The 16375-nt window shown below is 37.6% G+C and overlaps 1 protein-coding gene across 2 annotated transcripts in view; it reads right to left on the bottom strand.

Annotated features, from left to right (window-relative positions):
* necab2 (N-terminal EF-hand calcium binding protein 2) overlaps window positions 1-16375 on the bottom strand; it is a 149620-nt gene that overhangs the window by 15694 nt on the left and 117551 nt on the right. The gene's annotated exons all lie outside the window — the stretch shown is intronic.

The following is a 16375-nucleotide window of genomic DNA, read 5'->3' as shown; positions in this document are numbered from 1 at the left end:
ATTATAGCATGCAAAATTGCGAGGGACAACATGTCACCCAGTGGACTCTTGTTTTAGAGCCACGGTATTTGATGTGAAATTGAATTCATTTGTGCACATTTGGAGGAATATGAAAACAGCCTCAGATATAAGAAGCTGTATATTAGGGGAAGTCCTTGATCCCTCATTGAGCTTAATTGTGATGCATGTCCTGTGGCTTCAAGCATTGTCTGCTGCAGCTAAACTGCAGCAGAAGGACAAAACGCAGTATTCAACTACTTCTCCAGTAATAAACAGCCAAAAAGATGAGGATTCATAATCACACAGACAGCCTACATATATACATTAGGATGGGGGCCTGCTGGCAATACTGCAGTGTCTGTATGTGTGTGTGTGTCTGCAGGCGAGTGCAGGAATAACTGATCTTTCCTGTTGAAAATTAAATTAAATTTTCTTCCATCCCAGTGGGCTCTTAACAGAGGTGTGTGATAAATCTGCGAATCTTGATTCTTGCGCAGGGGATTACAATAATGTGACCAAACATGACTATTGAAAATGACCTATTTTTAACCCCTGTGTTGATGGAATGCGATTAGCTGCAGCTGTCCTTACTGTATCTCACCAGAGCCCCATTAAAAATGTATTCAATTCGACCCACATAACTCCTGCAGCGCCTACTGTTTGCATTTGTATGCATACAGCACACGTGCATGGAAAGATGCCGACTTCCACATGGGACATTACACATATACACGCACGCACATTCATACAACCCCCAAATGAATCCACACACGGGGCAAAACAAGCACACACATACGCAGCGTTTTCATTCAGTCATAGTTCAGCTGTCAGAATCCCAATGTAATGAGTGTATAATAGAATAATTTTCAGTGGATAATCTTGATACACAGATTGAATGGGGGAATGATAAAAAAAAAAAAAAAATGTTTAAGATTTAGTTTAAGGAACATTGCGTGACTGTTACGGAATTGAATTGAATTAAAACCAGCGTTCTATAATGTTCAATTAAAGAAAGGGTGATTTGTTTTTGAGACGTTTGACAGGAGGAGTTTTTCAGGACAATACTTCATTCTTATTAGTATGTGCATGCATATGAAAAACAACTGGAACAAGAACACAAACCTCCACCAAGCACCAAATATCCTCTTTGCCAGATATTGGCAGTTATCTGGATCACTAACCCTGATCATGGTACCATGATCATTCACACTTTAAAGGCCTGGAAGAAATATATATATAGGGCCATTAATAATTCTACAGTAGGTCAAAATGTATGGGTAGCCAAATTTTGTTTTGCTTAATCTGGATCTGATCTGGATGAAACTCAATGAGGTAATGAAGTTTATAAAGGTTGGTCAATCGTGATCCGAGATATGAATTCTTCAAATTTCGCCAATTATAATTTTTTTAAAAACTGGTCCAAAATCAGTGTATTTATCTGGATTCCCTCCAAAATTCTATGGAATCTTCAAGGGCATAAGGTCCATCTTTGATTAAAAAAATTATCAAAATTCATTACAAACAAATAAAAAAACACCAGTGAAAATATGACCTCTTTGATGGAAGATATAACTTTGCCGTTCTATGAATGAAACTAAGAGAGCGACTAGACAGCTCAACGATCAGAACGACTATTTTAGAGTTGTGTAAGAGTCTATTATAGTATGTCACTGTGTATTAACCCAGTGTTTGATAGAATCACAGCTGATAATGGCTGTGGTCCAGTATTTTTATTGATTTTATTTTTATTTAAATATAAAAACATTTGTTTTCTTAATTTCTACCTTCACATCAACAACTGATTTTCATTCAACAACTTAAATTGCGCTGCTTCTTTTCATATTCCATACCAAACAGTCTGTGCTGCTCCACATTCTGTCTTCTTTAGAAGGAAAACATTAGATCCTTTTTCACTCTGCATAGTAAAACTGAGCTAAGTTGTTTTCATAATTTCCGACTTCTCAGTGTAATAAAAACCAAATTAAGCTATTTAAGCCTAATAACATCACATGTTTTAAATGAGCACATTGTAGCTACAGCTCATGTAGAGATCGTATTTGTACAGCTTTGAATCACATCTGCATCTACTTGTGTGTTGGCATCACTTTGATTGTCTGTTGTATTGGCAAGTAATGGCTCTTTAGTTCTTGACATCACTGTTTATGGCTGGCTATTAACTATAACTACAGCCAGGAGACAACAGCACGGCTGCATCATTGAGTTGTATGAATGAGCACCTGGCTTGTTCACCAAGTCAGCGTGTGTGTGTGTGATTTATAAGGCAATGATGATTGCATGGGCATGAAGCACAAGCACGTTCACCAAAACACACACTAAACCTCCTACCCACTCAATTAGAAACGGTGCATTGGCCAGCACTGAGCCTCTGTTAATTGACTCACCAACCAAATCACTACCATTACATCTGGTCCCCTGTGACACTGTGGCCCTGCACATGTGATAAATCTAGGCCTGAAACCATTCATCGGGTTACTCGATTAACTCGATTCCAAAAATTCCTCGAGGCAAAAATTGTGCCTCGAAGCATCGTTACATTCCTATGACGCGCACTATATGCGCAGGCACTGCACATCACTAGCGCATCATCAATGTGCGACAAACATTCTGCAATTAGTTGGCGCCATGGCGGACAGTAAGCGACAGATAACGTCTAAAGTCTAGGATCATTACATCCTCAAAAATGAAGAAAACACCTGGCAAACCACAGCAGTACGACTTCAATGATGCAGTATCTGAACCAAAAGCATTCACATGCTGTTTCAACAGCTGAAACAAGGTAATGTAGTGTTGTAATAAATAAATTAAATAAATGAAAATGAACGCGGAAGTTTTCCAGCCTCGATATATTGACATATGCATGTGTATTTGGCTGCGTGGCTGTTGGCTGCAGAGGTTAGCGTTAGCAACGGATATAAAACAGCAGATAACTCAGTCAGTTCTAATAATTTCTCAGTGAACCTGTAGCGTAATTACTCTAAAATAGTACACGACCGCCAGTCAATCTTAGATTTAGGTAAATTAAACAGGTATAGTCCGGTAGATGCAGCAGCTTATAGCTTCAGATTGCTACAGTGGCTACACCCAGCGGCCTGTGTAGCTGCGGAGCCTCGTACCAGTGGTGTCCGCCAGCGGAGGAGACGTAAGCGGTGTGATCGGAAGCACGCACGGCACGCGTGTACACACAAACCAGGGTAGACGGTCTTTAAATCCTTGAAAAAGTAAGGTATTAAATTTGATGTAGCCAGATTTAAGGCCTTAAAGCTTTACATTTGAGAAAAAGGGCATTAAATTCGAGAAATTGTAACATTAAATATTGTGGTACGCCTCAGTGCCTGTGCTCTGAAGTGTTGTGGATTTTAAACACTCTGATCATTACTGGGACAATTCTAATAATGTCATCAGCACAATATTCTGATAATAGAAATACTTTATTAAGCCTGAGGTAAATTAATTTTCTCATGTGCTAAAAACATAATTCCAGTGTTTGTCAAATACACACAGGTTTCTAGGTTACCATAGCAAATAGGCTCACCCCAGAAATGATATATTATTTGTTAGTAGTTAGTTAGTTAACTTAACTGTGTTGTTATTTAATTGTTGGCACTAACACTTATTAACACTACATGGTTAAATTGCAATAAATGGGCTTAGTTTTGGAGCCAAATGTTTTTTAGAAATAAAAGCCAAACCCCTAAATGCTCTTATAGATGACCCTGTCTCCACATGACTGTTCTTCCATGTTCATGTCTGTGTTCAGCCATCTTCAGACACGGGGGGTCTCCCCGTTCTATGGAACCTTTATTTAGGGAGTCACGGGCTGAAAAGGTTGAGAACCACTGGCCTAAGGGACAGACACACACATACAGTGATTCGCTACAAATACTCCGCTAACTTTTATTTATAACAGTAAAATGTTAAGTCAGTTGTTGGGACTATCAAGTCAGGTTATGTTTTATTTTTTACCTCTGCTAAAGAGGTCATATTTACCGCCGTTTATTATTCATTTAATTATTTGTCTGTTAGCAGGACGATGTCAAAAGTAACAGATTGTGACAAAGTTTTATCCAAAGACAGACCTTACGCCATGGAAGATCGATCCAAAATCAAATACATAATATATAATTACTGCGTGAATAGCCTAAACAAATATATTGATCAAGCTTTTCTTTATTAACACTTATATAGCCTTGTGAATGTTAATATAAACATTTATTAAGGCCTTAATAAAGAAGCTCATTACGATACCGTATAATTACTGCTTATTACAAGCAGCTTCAGTGTATTAATAACATTAAATAATATGTTAATGAATCTTTTTTATTTACAGTTATATAGCCTTATTGATGGTGAAAAGAACATTTAATAAGGTCCTAATAAGAGGCCTTTTAACTTGTATTTACTGCTTACTAAGGCTTATAACAAGCACCACAATACAACGTCTTACCAAAAATCTCTAGCTTGGTTTCCATTACAGATTTGCGCAAAATAAAAGCGATATTTCTAAATGTCGACAAAGTATAACTGCGCTTTGATCGTGTTTCCAATGAAGGTTGTTTTGGGGCGGAGCCTCGTAACTACCGTGAAATCTCATCTTGCGAGACAAAGAGCAGTGGTCATGTGACGATGTACGTCACGATCTGTGACGTGTGTTTGCGAAAAAAGCCTTTTTTTACGACACATTTCAATATTGAAACGACTGAAATTCCTTCTCATGAAAGCGTAAAAACGTTTTAGCAATATTTATTTTCGAAATTCAGGTGTTTCCATTACCAGTTTTTATTGCGCTATTTAGATTTTGCACATTTCCAAGGGTAATGGAAACACAGCTTCTGTCTGTCTGTTTGTCTGTCTGTCTGTCTGTCTGTCTGTCTGTCTGTCTGTGTGTCTGTGTATTCCTCAAGTATCTCTGCGAATCAGGCTCAGATTGACATGAGACTTTCAACATGGTTGCTGCTTGGTTCAAAGGTGTGCAACGTCAGATTTGTTTGCACTGCAATGATACCGTTCATAAATTATTTTAGAACTGATGACATCATCACTGTGGATCGAGCCTTCGCTGGCTTTGATCAGGCAGCACAATTTGACCGGGGGCGGCCTTTCCCGCAGCGGCCCGGGGCTGGGGCCCCGTCCATCCATCCGTGTGTTTGTGTGTGTAATTCAGAATTAAATTTGCATTAGGAATTAAGCGTTTGCAAAATCAGTTTAAAGAGGATTTAACTTTTATTCTGAATTAAAGAGGAATTAAAGCTCCCATGTAAACCGTCCATGAAAAAGCTACTTAACCTCCCACTTTTCTATAGCAGGACATACTTCCTATGGGCACTGCACTAGTAGATATAAAACATAGATACAGATTTCTAATTTTCATTTTGAAGCACTTTGACTAATTCAGACTTCATCTCCTGTCATTTCACAACCTCGTAGATGACCATTGGATAGTTTTACCCTGTAATCATTCACTAGTGCCACATAATTAGCTCTGCTGACAAAAACAAAGGGAAATACTATGCAAATGTTTAATGCAAGAAAATAATGTTTCAATGCCTTTCACTGTAACATGTTTTAGAATTTACCATCCCCGGTGGCAGGTTTTGGTCTGTGTGAGAGAGTGTGTGTCCTCTCATCACTCAGTTGCAGTTCTTCCTTTTGCCTCTCCCTCCTGCTGTGGTGCCACTCCTTGCTGTTTTTTTGTCTGTATTTGCCCTTCACCAGCTCTCTGTAAGTCCATCTTCACAGTCATAATCAGGTGTACCTAGTGAACCGAGGAGGACCTATTTTTGTATTTGTCCGTGGAATAATCTTGTTTTTTTGCCATGTCATAGACTCTGCAGAAAGCCAAGCACCTAACCTTGTATCTTTTTCCATTAAAATGAGCTTCTGTGAGTTCTGTATCTGAGACATCAGCTCAGCCAAACACACGTTTTATATATATAGTATATGAAAATGAAATTGAACTAAGATTGACACTTTGGACATCAAACAGCAAAGACATGCAGCGCGTACTGTGCTTGGCAAGTAAACATTAAGTATGTGACTGTCTGTCACGATGAGGGGTGGGTGGGAAAATCAAAGCAGTAATAAATGTGTTTTCTGTCAAAGTGCGTATTGGGTTACCATGGGAATTGGAAAGTAGCATTACACAGGTCGAGGTCGAACCAATCCGCCCACACACTCAACGCTCGTCTTTGTCCTCAGGCTTTGTTGCCCCAGTTTATGTATGGCAGATTTTACTGGTTTATCTTTTCAGCTTCACCTCCTACAGACTCCAAACACACTCTTCTCCCAACATCAACATTCTAGATTTAGTCTGAATTTTCCTCCCCCTTCTACATCCTGTTGTCCTTGAGTCTTGTTCTGAGCTCAAGGAATATCTCTTTTATTTAAATGAGGAAGGAGGAAGAAACAGACTTCTTCGTTAGTCTAGAACTCATTTGCATGTCTCCTTGGGCTGCAGTAATAGATGGAATAGATGGAGGAACATGTGAGGCTCACACTGACTGACCTGCTGGCGGCAGGAGCAAAAGAATAAATACCACACAGAGAGCAGTAAGACTTGGCATCATATTTAAAGGTCCCATGTCCATTTGTTCTAACATAGTATTTGAGGTTTATTTTCCCAAACTTGCCTGTTTTCCAGAGTTTTAGCCTCTGAAACATCACTTTCTGAGCAATTATGCACAAACGGGCTGATTTGCGGCCTACTAATGCATATTCATGAGTGGGCGTGTCTATAGACGGGACACTGACTTCGGCCCGCCCTCCTCCCACCCACTCCGTAGCCGGGCTGATGCTCAATGCGCACATTCGTGGGCGTGTCTGTTTAGAGAGCTTCCTGGAGGCGAGGCTTCTCCAGCTCAGTACCGCGTCAAATTCGTCATCAAAGTGGGAATGTGTCATCAAAGCGAGGTGTTTGGGCTCACCCTGCAGTAAGAAATGAGCAAATCACCCTCTAACGATTGAGGGAAACAATGAATAAAACACTTTGGGCATGTGTATGAAGCCCTAATAGCACTTTTATGATGTTCAAAGCACAGAAATGTCCATTTAGCTTAACAATGGCCCTTTAAGCGTGTTACACACATCATTCAACCCTCTACTTAAAAATGTGACTTACTCACACACCAAGGAGTTCTGGTCATGAATATTGAACAGGTTTAATATTTATGACTGTCGATCCCTAACCCGTTTAAGAGACGATTATCGGGGCAAATTCACTCCCAACATGCCTCAGACCAAAGGATAAGTTGAAACCTATGTACTGTATTTATTAATCAAACAATATGTTGACATATCTTAATTTTTAAAAAATAAAAGGAAAGAAAGGCTTTTCAACTTACTTCATCATGTGTACTTCCGGTTCCTTCAAAATAAAACACCATGTCTTGTTTTAAGGCCTGAGGCCGTCGAGTCTGATAACTTTTATTTTGAAGCCTGAGGCCGTGGAGGTTTTGCTGAGTCATGACTCCGTTTGGGCTGATAAATGACAGAGGTTTTGCTGAAACCTGAGGATGCCCTAAAATGTACACCGTACAAGAGATATAACTCACACCTTACATGACATACTTCCAAAAGACCTTTTCACATTTTTATTTCCTCTGCTTTCAATTAATTTCCTGCTTTTGATATATGTATATATATAGTCTTTGTTCCTGGGCTTTGATTTTAAACTGGTTCAAGTTTCATCATATTGTTCTCCCTGATTATGAATGGGTTTCCTCTATTCCAATTATGGTCATGTATTAATTTACATCCAAAGCAAAAGTCACTTCAAGTAATTTAGTTTAAATAATAATACAGTTTGACAGATTTACTGTACTCTTCTGCTTCCCTAGCTCTCTCTATTGTTTACTGGTGCTCCCAATAACCCAACTGGTCCAGTCTTTCTCTATTGTCGGTCAGAGAGCCGTCGTTAGCCTGATATTGTGATTCATGTTTATCGAGCGGCTCACTCATGTGAAAGAAGACTATGCTGACTAACTATTCCAGAGAAAAGCTGACACTGTACTGTGTGCACACCAGCATTTAAAGACTTCAATACTTGAGGCTTATGATGTCTTAGTCTGCTATTATTGTTTGTTTATCCCCCTAACCTTGAATTACAGTTTTCACAGTATTTTCATCTTTATTTCCTGTTTGCTTGGCGACCACACCATATATCCTTGTACTTATTCGTTTACTCAGTAGTAGTGGGTAATAATCAAATATAGGGTATAATGTTTTAGAGCTGCAGGATTATGACCAAAATGATTATCATTCACAATTATTTATCATGTTAGGGGAAAGAAAATCTGTTTTTATTACAATACTTTTAAACAAACAATAATTGTACCGTTTACTGTCCAAAATGAAGCTTTAAATGAGAATTATACTAAAAAAATAATTTGAAAAAAATTAACCCAAGAATTTAAATTGTATCAAAGGCTAGTGAAATAAATACATTACTACAGAGTGCAGAGCCCATATTTTAAATGTAAATATTGCAGATGATCAGATGTGCTTAAAGGTCCCATGTCATGCTATTTTTCACCCGTCTCCATTTGTTCTAAGAACCCCAAAAACATAGAATTAGAGGTTTATTTTCCCAAACTCGCCTGTTTTCGAGAGTTTTAGCCTCTGAAAAGTCACTTTCTGAGCAACTCTACACAAACAGGCTGATTTACGTCCTACTTATGCATATTCATGAGTGGGCGTGTCTATAGACGGGACACTGACTTCCTCCTCCCCGCATGATGACGAAGGGCCAGAGGACGGCCCGCCCTCCTCCCACCCACTCCGTAGCCGAGCTCATGCTGCTTTATAAACACGAGACAGAGCGTGGGGGCGGGGCGTTCACCGGTACATACATAGACTGTAGAAAATACATAGATAGCACGAAGGACGCTGAAATGCTCACCGTCGTAAGCGTGTCTGTTTACATGTCAATCATGGCAGAGAGCTTCCTGGAGGCGCGGCTTCTCCAGCTCAGTGCCTCGTCAAATTTGTCATCAAAGTGGGAATGCGTCATCAAATTGGAGCGAGGTGTTTGGGCTCACCCTGCAGTAAGAAAGGAGCAAATCACCCTCTAACTAACGATTGAGGGAATCAATGAATAAAACACTTTGAGCATGTGTATGAAGCCCTAATAGCACTTTATGATGTTTAAAGCACAGAAAAGTTAATATAGCTTAACATGGGCCCTTTAGAGTAACTAAACTCCAAAAACATATGAATACAAATGTATTTGGGTATAAAGTAGTGCTATTGATTGATCCTGGTTCAACTCTCAACATTTTAGTCACAGTATTTAAATTTAATTGACAAACAAGCTCAGTTAGCCCCGCCCCTTTTATAAAAACTATCACCTGTGGGCTCTACAATCTGTGGTGAGTAGGTTGGATTGAGAGAAGAGTGGATAGAGAGGTACACTGAGTAATGAGTAGCCAGTTAACATAGCACAGATTGTTCATTGAAGATTTTATAGTATAGACTGGGTGTGTCTTAACTGCTGTAGAATCAAGGCATTTTTTTTAATTTTCCCTCCTCGTGGCAGGTCAGGAGAAAGCAGGGGTTTAGTTACTCTTTAATCAAATCTTCGCATCCAAAATCATGATCATGATTGATTCTGCTGCCCTATAATGTTTGTTATTGTTGCATAAAAAAGAAAAACTTAGCGTGGCTTATCTAGATATGAAGGTATTTGACTAAAGTTGGGGAAATAAAAAGGTCTCAATAAAAACATCCAACTAAACAGTCCATGCACACAGATACCGAGCACGAGCCGTCAGGTTTGCAGACTGAGACTAAATTGTTTCACAGCACAGACAGGAAAATGTAGAGGCAGCACGGGCTACAGTTGAATAATGTGCAGAGGAGCAGTTATTGAATTTACACAGAAAACCTCCAGTGCCTGAAGCACAGCAACCAGAGGATTAGACCCATCCAGGGAACAAGTGCCACCATCCATACATCAAAACTGGGCGAGTGAAAACATTCAGATGCCATAAAAACCCAAACAAACCAACAAACCCAGCATAACAAATTACTCTCGGGTTCATCGCTCCAAATAAACTGGATCATCCTCGGTGGTGATTTCATGATTAGAGTTTTCTCATTATATTTGGACAGCAAAATGTGTGATGAATAAATGAGATTGGATGTGGTTGGTTACTGTTGGATTTGTTTTAGATGTTTTTAAACATGCCTGCGTGGGTGGGTGGTTGTCTGAAAATGAGGGGTTGTTCGAGGCTATTTTTGGTGCTAGTGCAATTTCGCTAACTAGACCAGCTAAGAGGAGGTTTTAGGTAAAGAATCTCAGTACAAAGCTACTATGATGGTGCATGATGCAGAAGCATGATATACAGAGGCACCTTCACAAAGCACGATTGGCATCTCATCTCCACATTTTGTTGGTCTAGACCAACTGATGGGTCGGGACTCAAAAGTGGGTCACGGACCTGTACTGGGTGGGTCATGGACAGCTGGTCAAAAAAAAAAAAAAAATGCTCATGTTGTATTTTATTTTGAAAAAAACTTTTCTTTTGATAGGCATGCTGTGAAATGCATGTTACACAGGAAAATATGTAGATTTATGTTGGAAAAAATATTACATATGCGTGTTTTCAATTTTTGAAAAACAAAATTTTGTTGACTGAATTCTAAAAAAAAAAAAAGAAAAGTGGATCACGATTTAATGTCCGTGGCAAAATGTGGGTCCCAGAGTGGGACCAGTTGAGAACCACTGGTCTAGACCAGTGGTCACCAACTGGTGAATAGTGTTCTGAGATCCAGCTCAACCAATGTGGTTTGTGCATTGCCCTCGGTAATCATCGCAAATCAAACTATGAGGACTGTATAACGGAGAAAAATGAAAAGAAAGATTCAGACAAAAGTTGAGAAAGTTGAAAAATAAAGAACAAATGGCTCAAAGCAAAACAACAAAACTTGGACACCAAAAAAAGAACATTTAATCCAGAAATTGGACAGTGTAAAAGGAGCATTTAATCCAGCATTTTATTTTGGGATTGTTCTATGCATTTTAACTCTTGAGGACAATCACAGCAATAAAGTGGCACTTTTGACAATATATCTGATGTCTGCAGTCATTTTTAAGTGTATTGAAAGAAAAAAAAAATCGAAAATCGAATCAAAACTCAAATTTTTCTTTAAAAAATCAGAGATTTTTTTTAGGCAAAATTGCCCAGCGTAGAAAACTGTAGTGTTGACAAGCTAATCTATTATTAAACATGATCACATTCTTTGTACTCATTCAAAGGAAAACAACAAAACTTGGACACCAAAAAAAGAACATTTAATCCAGAAATTGGACAGTGGAAAAGGAGCATTTAATCCAGAAAGGACAGACTCATTTCTGTTTCTGCTTCCCACGGGTAGCACTGAACCAGTCCGTAATCTGTTCACAAACTGTTGCACTTATTAAAAGTGCGGATGGGAAACGTTATTATGAGACAAACATAAAGGTTTTGAACAAACATAACCACTCGAATCTGAAGCTAGATCTTAGAATTTAAGCTGTCCCAGTATGACCAGTCCACCATGATCCAAAGCACACATTTACAGTTCAACATGTCCATGAGTTTATTGGATTTTAAATAATTTTAGTTTTTTAAATGTCTTTAATTTTTTTCCACACATTATATTAGGGATGTAACAATTCACTCAACTCCCGATATGTTTCAATTCACGATACTGGGTTCACGATACGATTCTCTCACGATTTATTTTACAAAATGGGACTGTAGTCAAAAGAATCCCTTGATGAACTATTCAAAACAATGCAATTTAACTAAAAATAAATCTTGAATGAAATAAATAAAGGAATAATACAAATTAAAATGAAGCCTATTAATCTAAATTCTGGTTCTATAATAAACAATGCAAAACTGCATAATAGTTATTTTTCTTTTTAAAAGTGCAACTGAAAATGTATTTTGTGCCTTAACAATTGGACTTTTTTACGTCATATTTGTTTGGACCAGCAGAGGGCGCTGGTAACAAAGTGGTCGGTTGGCATGCAGATATCTAGCAGTGAAGAAGAGAAGCTATGCTAGCAGACAGAGCTACTCGAAAAACGTGACTTTTACAGATATTCAAGTAATATTACAGATATTCTTTCGGTGCTAAAGGGGAAAGGAATCATTTATTAACATATTTATAAGTAGAAGGCAGCCAGAAAGAAAGTAGTAGCAGACTCCGCCCGCCGCCTACACTTGTGGATAGCGCCCTCTGCTGGTTAAAAAAAGTACTGCGATTCAATTTTCAGAAAATCGATATCAACCGTGATACCTATGAATCGATTTTTAACTGCCTTACGATTAATCGTTACATCCCTACATTATATATATATATGTAAATTTAGATTTGGATCTAGACAAGAGCTTAGTTCTCGCTTGTCAAAAAAGTGACAGAGTTGAGAATAAAAGGGAAAAAAGTGAGCCTCTGAAACACTTTGATTAAGATATGTTAATTATGTGTGAAATGAGCTCAGACTGTTAAGAAGCATAACCAATTGTTATTTTGTAAATGACAGAACATTGTGTCTATTTACATGTATATGTTCAGTCATAGTATGTGGCAATAAATATATATATATTAAAAAAAAATTGCATTGTAAAGAATTGATTTCATTTGGTGCCCATTTATTGATAACGTTTAAATTTTTATATAATTACAAAGCTACTTAAATGATTAGGCATTCTGATTTTCCAGACTTTTGCTTCAAATTCCCTTGAGTTTAAGAAGAAGCTACCAAAATATAAATATTTTTTACTAATGCTTTAGAATAAAAAGAAGAAACATTTTTCTGTCACAGACAAAATCATGTGTATTGTAAATCAATAAGTAATAGAAGCTGTGGCCATCAAATATTAACGTGTAGAAATGTGCATGTAGTCCATATTTGCACTTCTGCAGCCGACATATTATGAAGGTGAAGTCAATATGAGACCCCCGTGACCCTGAAAAGAAGCATGGAGGATGGATTTATAGTAAATGTAAGTTTAAATATATTCGAGTTCATGTGCTTGGTATGGGACAACTTTTAAAAATGTATCAAGTAATACATGTTCCTTGTGAAAAAGGCTACACCAGACATACGTAATTGGCGGCCTGGGGGCCACATGTGGCCCTGATTTTGTGCGGCCCCCAAAACAAATCCCCACAAATTGTATTTCAAGAAGTTGGAAGGAATATAAAGTCCAACATAATACACAAAAACTCCCAAAACACACAAATCGACAGACAAAAAAAATTCCTAAAATACACAAAATGACTCATAAAACACAAAACAACCACTTAAACAAACAAAATGATATACAAAAACAGAAAAAACAACAACACATTCAAGAAAAGCTCCAAAAAAAAATTACACAAAATGATAGGCAAATACTGAAACAACAAAAATACAGAGAGTGACCCCAAAAACGCACAAATCAACAACATTAATGAAGAAAATGACAGAAAAGTAAACAAAATTACAAGAACAAAAAAAAACATGACTTCAAAAACACACAAACTAAAAACTGACAAAACAACAAAATCACAGACAAAGACAAAACCCTTTCTGCCCCCGTAATGCTCCGATCAATCATTATTCTAATGCTGACATAAATGTTGAGATCAGATACAATCACATTTTTGTGGCCCCTGCTGTGATAGAGTTACACATGTCTGGGCTCCGTAGTAACACCAATGAAAACTGGTAAACGACCTTCGTTTTTAACAAAAAGGTTTATAATAGAGGTACTGCCATGTATTAAGACTAATAAAGATTTGTGCTTGTAAAACAGCTGCCATTGTGCAGCCACAGTTTGGAGCTTATGGGCCTCCAGTAAAGCGTACAGTTCAAAAGTTATGACTCGTTGAACTTTGCAAACTGTAGGCCGAGAAAATCAATCCGCATATTAAGACGAGGGTTGTTTTTGTTTTGTGCAGCATTTGCTCACAGCTAAAATAAAGAGGCATAAACTATAGTGCTTGGACCAAACCGAACCCATCTGTTTTAGTGCCGTGTTGTTTAGGGAACACAACAAATATACATACATCACACACAGACATTTTAATAACAGTGACACAAAAAGATCCACAGTTACAATCTGTGAATAAACTGGAGGTGGAAGGCAATAAATAGTAGCGTATTGCTAAGATATATTATTTAAACACAGAGGCAAGTGGAAACGTCCTTACATATAGAACCTGACTTACACTTTGTAATGTGCAATGATGAAACACAGCCACACACAGTCATACTGATATTAAAACACTATTTGGGATAAACTATAGCTTGATAATAATTTAATAGGATTGAAATGGGACGGACTCCAGCTGTCAACCATCCTCATTAACATCCTCATTAACACAAGTGCCTATAGAAGACGAATAAATGGATTTTCTACAGTAAGATGTCACATGTCAAGGGTTTTCACAACCAGAAGGAAGAAAAGGTCATGCTGCTAATCACTGATTGGACAAAGGCTACTGCTGGTAGGGTGTCCACTTGCTTAAGGGCACTTCAGCAGGATTCAGATTCTGAAAACTTTATTTATTAATCCCCGAGGGGCAATTCAGTTTCATTCAGGAGAACAAACAAAAAGCCTGCAGCGCAGCTCTGTAATGATGTCACTTTGTCTTCTACACAATGATCTATTTGAGTCACATGGTTTCTCGTTCTTAATAATGTTGCTTAGTGTAAGTAGAAAATAGTGCTGGGCAAAAAATAGATTCAATCGATTCATTCAAGTTAAAAAATAAAAATTAAAAAAAAAGATACATTTTTTGCATTCTGTCTGCGATGTGAGCCAGCCCCCTCTTTGTTTACATGTGTTTACCCTTTGAGTAGGCTATATGTGTTCCACAGGCATGTTTACATTTTTATTCGCAATATGCTGAGATGCCAAGGGAAGAGTTTATTATTTTTTTAATTGTAATATTATATGTTATGAAATATGTAATTATCTGATTGAAGTTACTGTGAAGTTGCTGTTCCTCTTTTACTTAAACCTGGTTAAAGCTTGAAATTGTTGAATGACAGAGAATCATTTACTTTTTATTTTGGGATTGTTCTATGCATTTTAACTCTAGAGGACAATCACAGCAATAAAGTTGCAGTTTTGACAATATATCTGATGTCTGCAGTCATTTTTAAGTGCATTGAAAAAAAATAATCGAAAGTCGAAAATCGAATCAAAACTCAAATTTTTCTTTAAAAAATATGATGCCAAATATTGACAGAACAAACACCACAGGAACGGAATAAAAGATATTATGTACGAGCTTGTTTCTCACTTCACTCCCAGTTCCACCCTGTGCAACAGTAGAAGGGTTTCCATTACAGATTTTCACAAAATAAAAGCGATATGTCTAAGTGTCGACAAAGTATAATTGTGCTTTGAACGTGTTTCCAATGAAGGTTGTTTTGGGCGGAGCCTCGTAACTACCGTGAAATCTCATCCTGCGAGACTTTGCTGCAGAAAGATGGACGTGCCATAGTGCTTCTGCGACACATTTCAAAATGTAAACGTTTAAATTTCCTCCTCATGAAAAACTTTTCAGCGATATTTGAGTGTTTTTTTGAAATTCAGGTGTTTAAATGACCAGTTTTTGCGCTATTTAGATTTTGCGCATTTCCAAGGGTAATGGAAACACAGCTAATGTGGCTACTGTTCACTGTATGCATGATAATATTTTTCAAGTGGGAGGCATTGTCAATGTATTTATGCTAAATAAAGACATGTAGTAGGCTGCACTCTAAGCCTCTGTAGCAACTTCCTGTCAAAGCATAAACCAAACAAATGGATCAAAGTCACCACTTTTAACTAACATATATATCTACATATTCATTGGTAAGGTGAAAATCAGTCAACTTGTATTAATACAGCCCACAGAGAAAGTTGCATTGATCTTATTTGTCTTTTGATGATGACTGGTGCCAATTTTCAGATTGATCTGAATTTTCAGGTTTTCTTTATCACTAAAAGCTGTGATTTGTATCTGTTTGTTGAGTTTGCTAACTGCTAAAGCTGGCTCTCAGAAAATAATCTTTTGTTTCTTCTATGATGAAAATTTTTTTTTGTTTTTTTGCAGTTTTTATGTCTGTCACAAGTTACAATTAGTAATAACCAGATTAAAGGCTGACTTAACAAAAAAATAGCGTTATTTACCACCTAATTCAAGTGAGCCAATCAGTTTGAAATGCTGATACTTTTTATAAGTGTACATGTGATCTTTCATTCAAAACTACCGTAATTTAGTTTGCCAAACAAAAATGTGTCCAGTGTATAGTATAATGGAAACTGTGTATTATTTCTGCATCATACCTGCCCTGGGTGTGGCCATCCTGATGCACTCCCTCTCCATTAGA

Source organism: Gouania willdenowi, chromosome 6, assembly GCF_900634775.1.
Source record: "Gouania willdenowi chromosome 6, fGouWil2.1, whole genome shotgun sequence".
NCBI lineage: Eukaryota > Metazoa > Chordata > Actinopteri > Blenniiformes > Gobiesocidae > Gouania > Gouania willdenowi.
The sequence above is the reverse complement of the archived record's forward strand: the minus strand, read 5'-3'. Positions and strand labels throughout refer to the sequence as shown.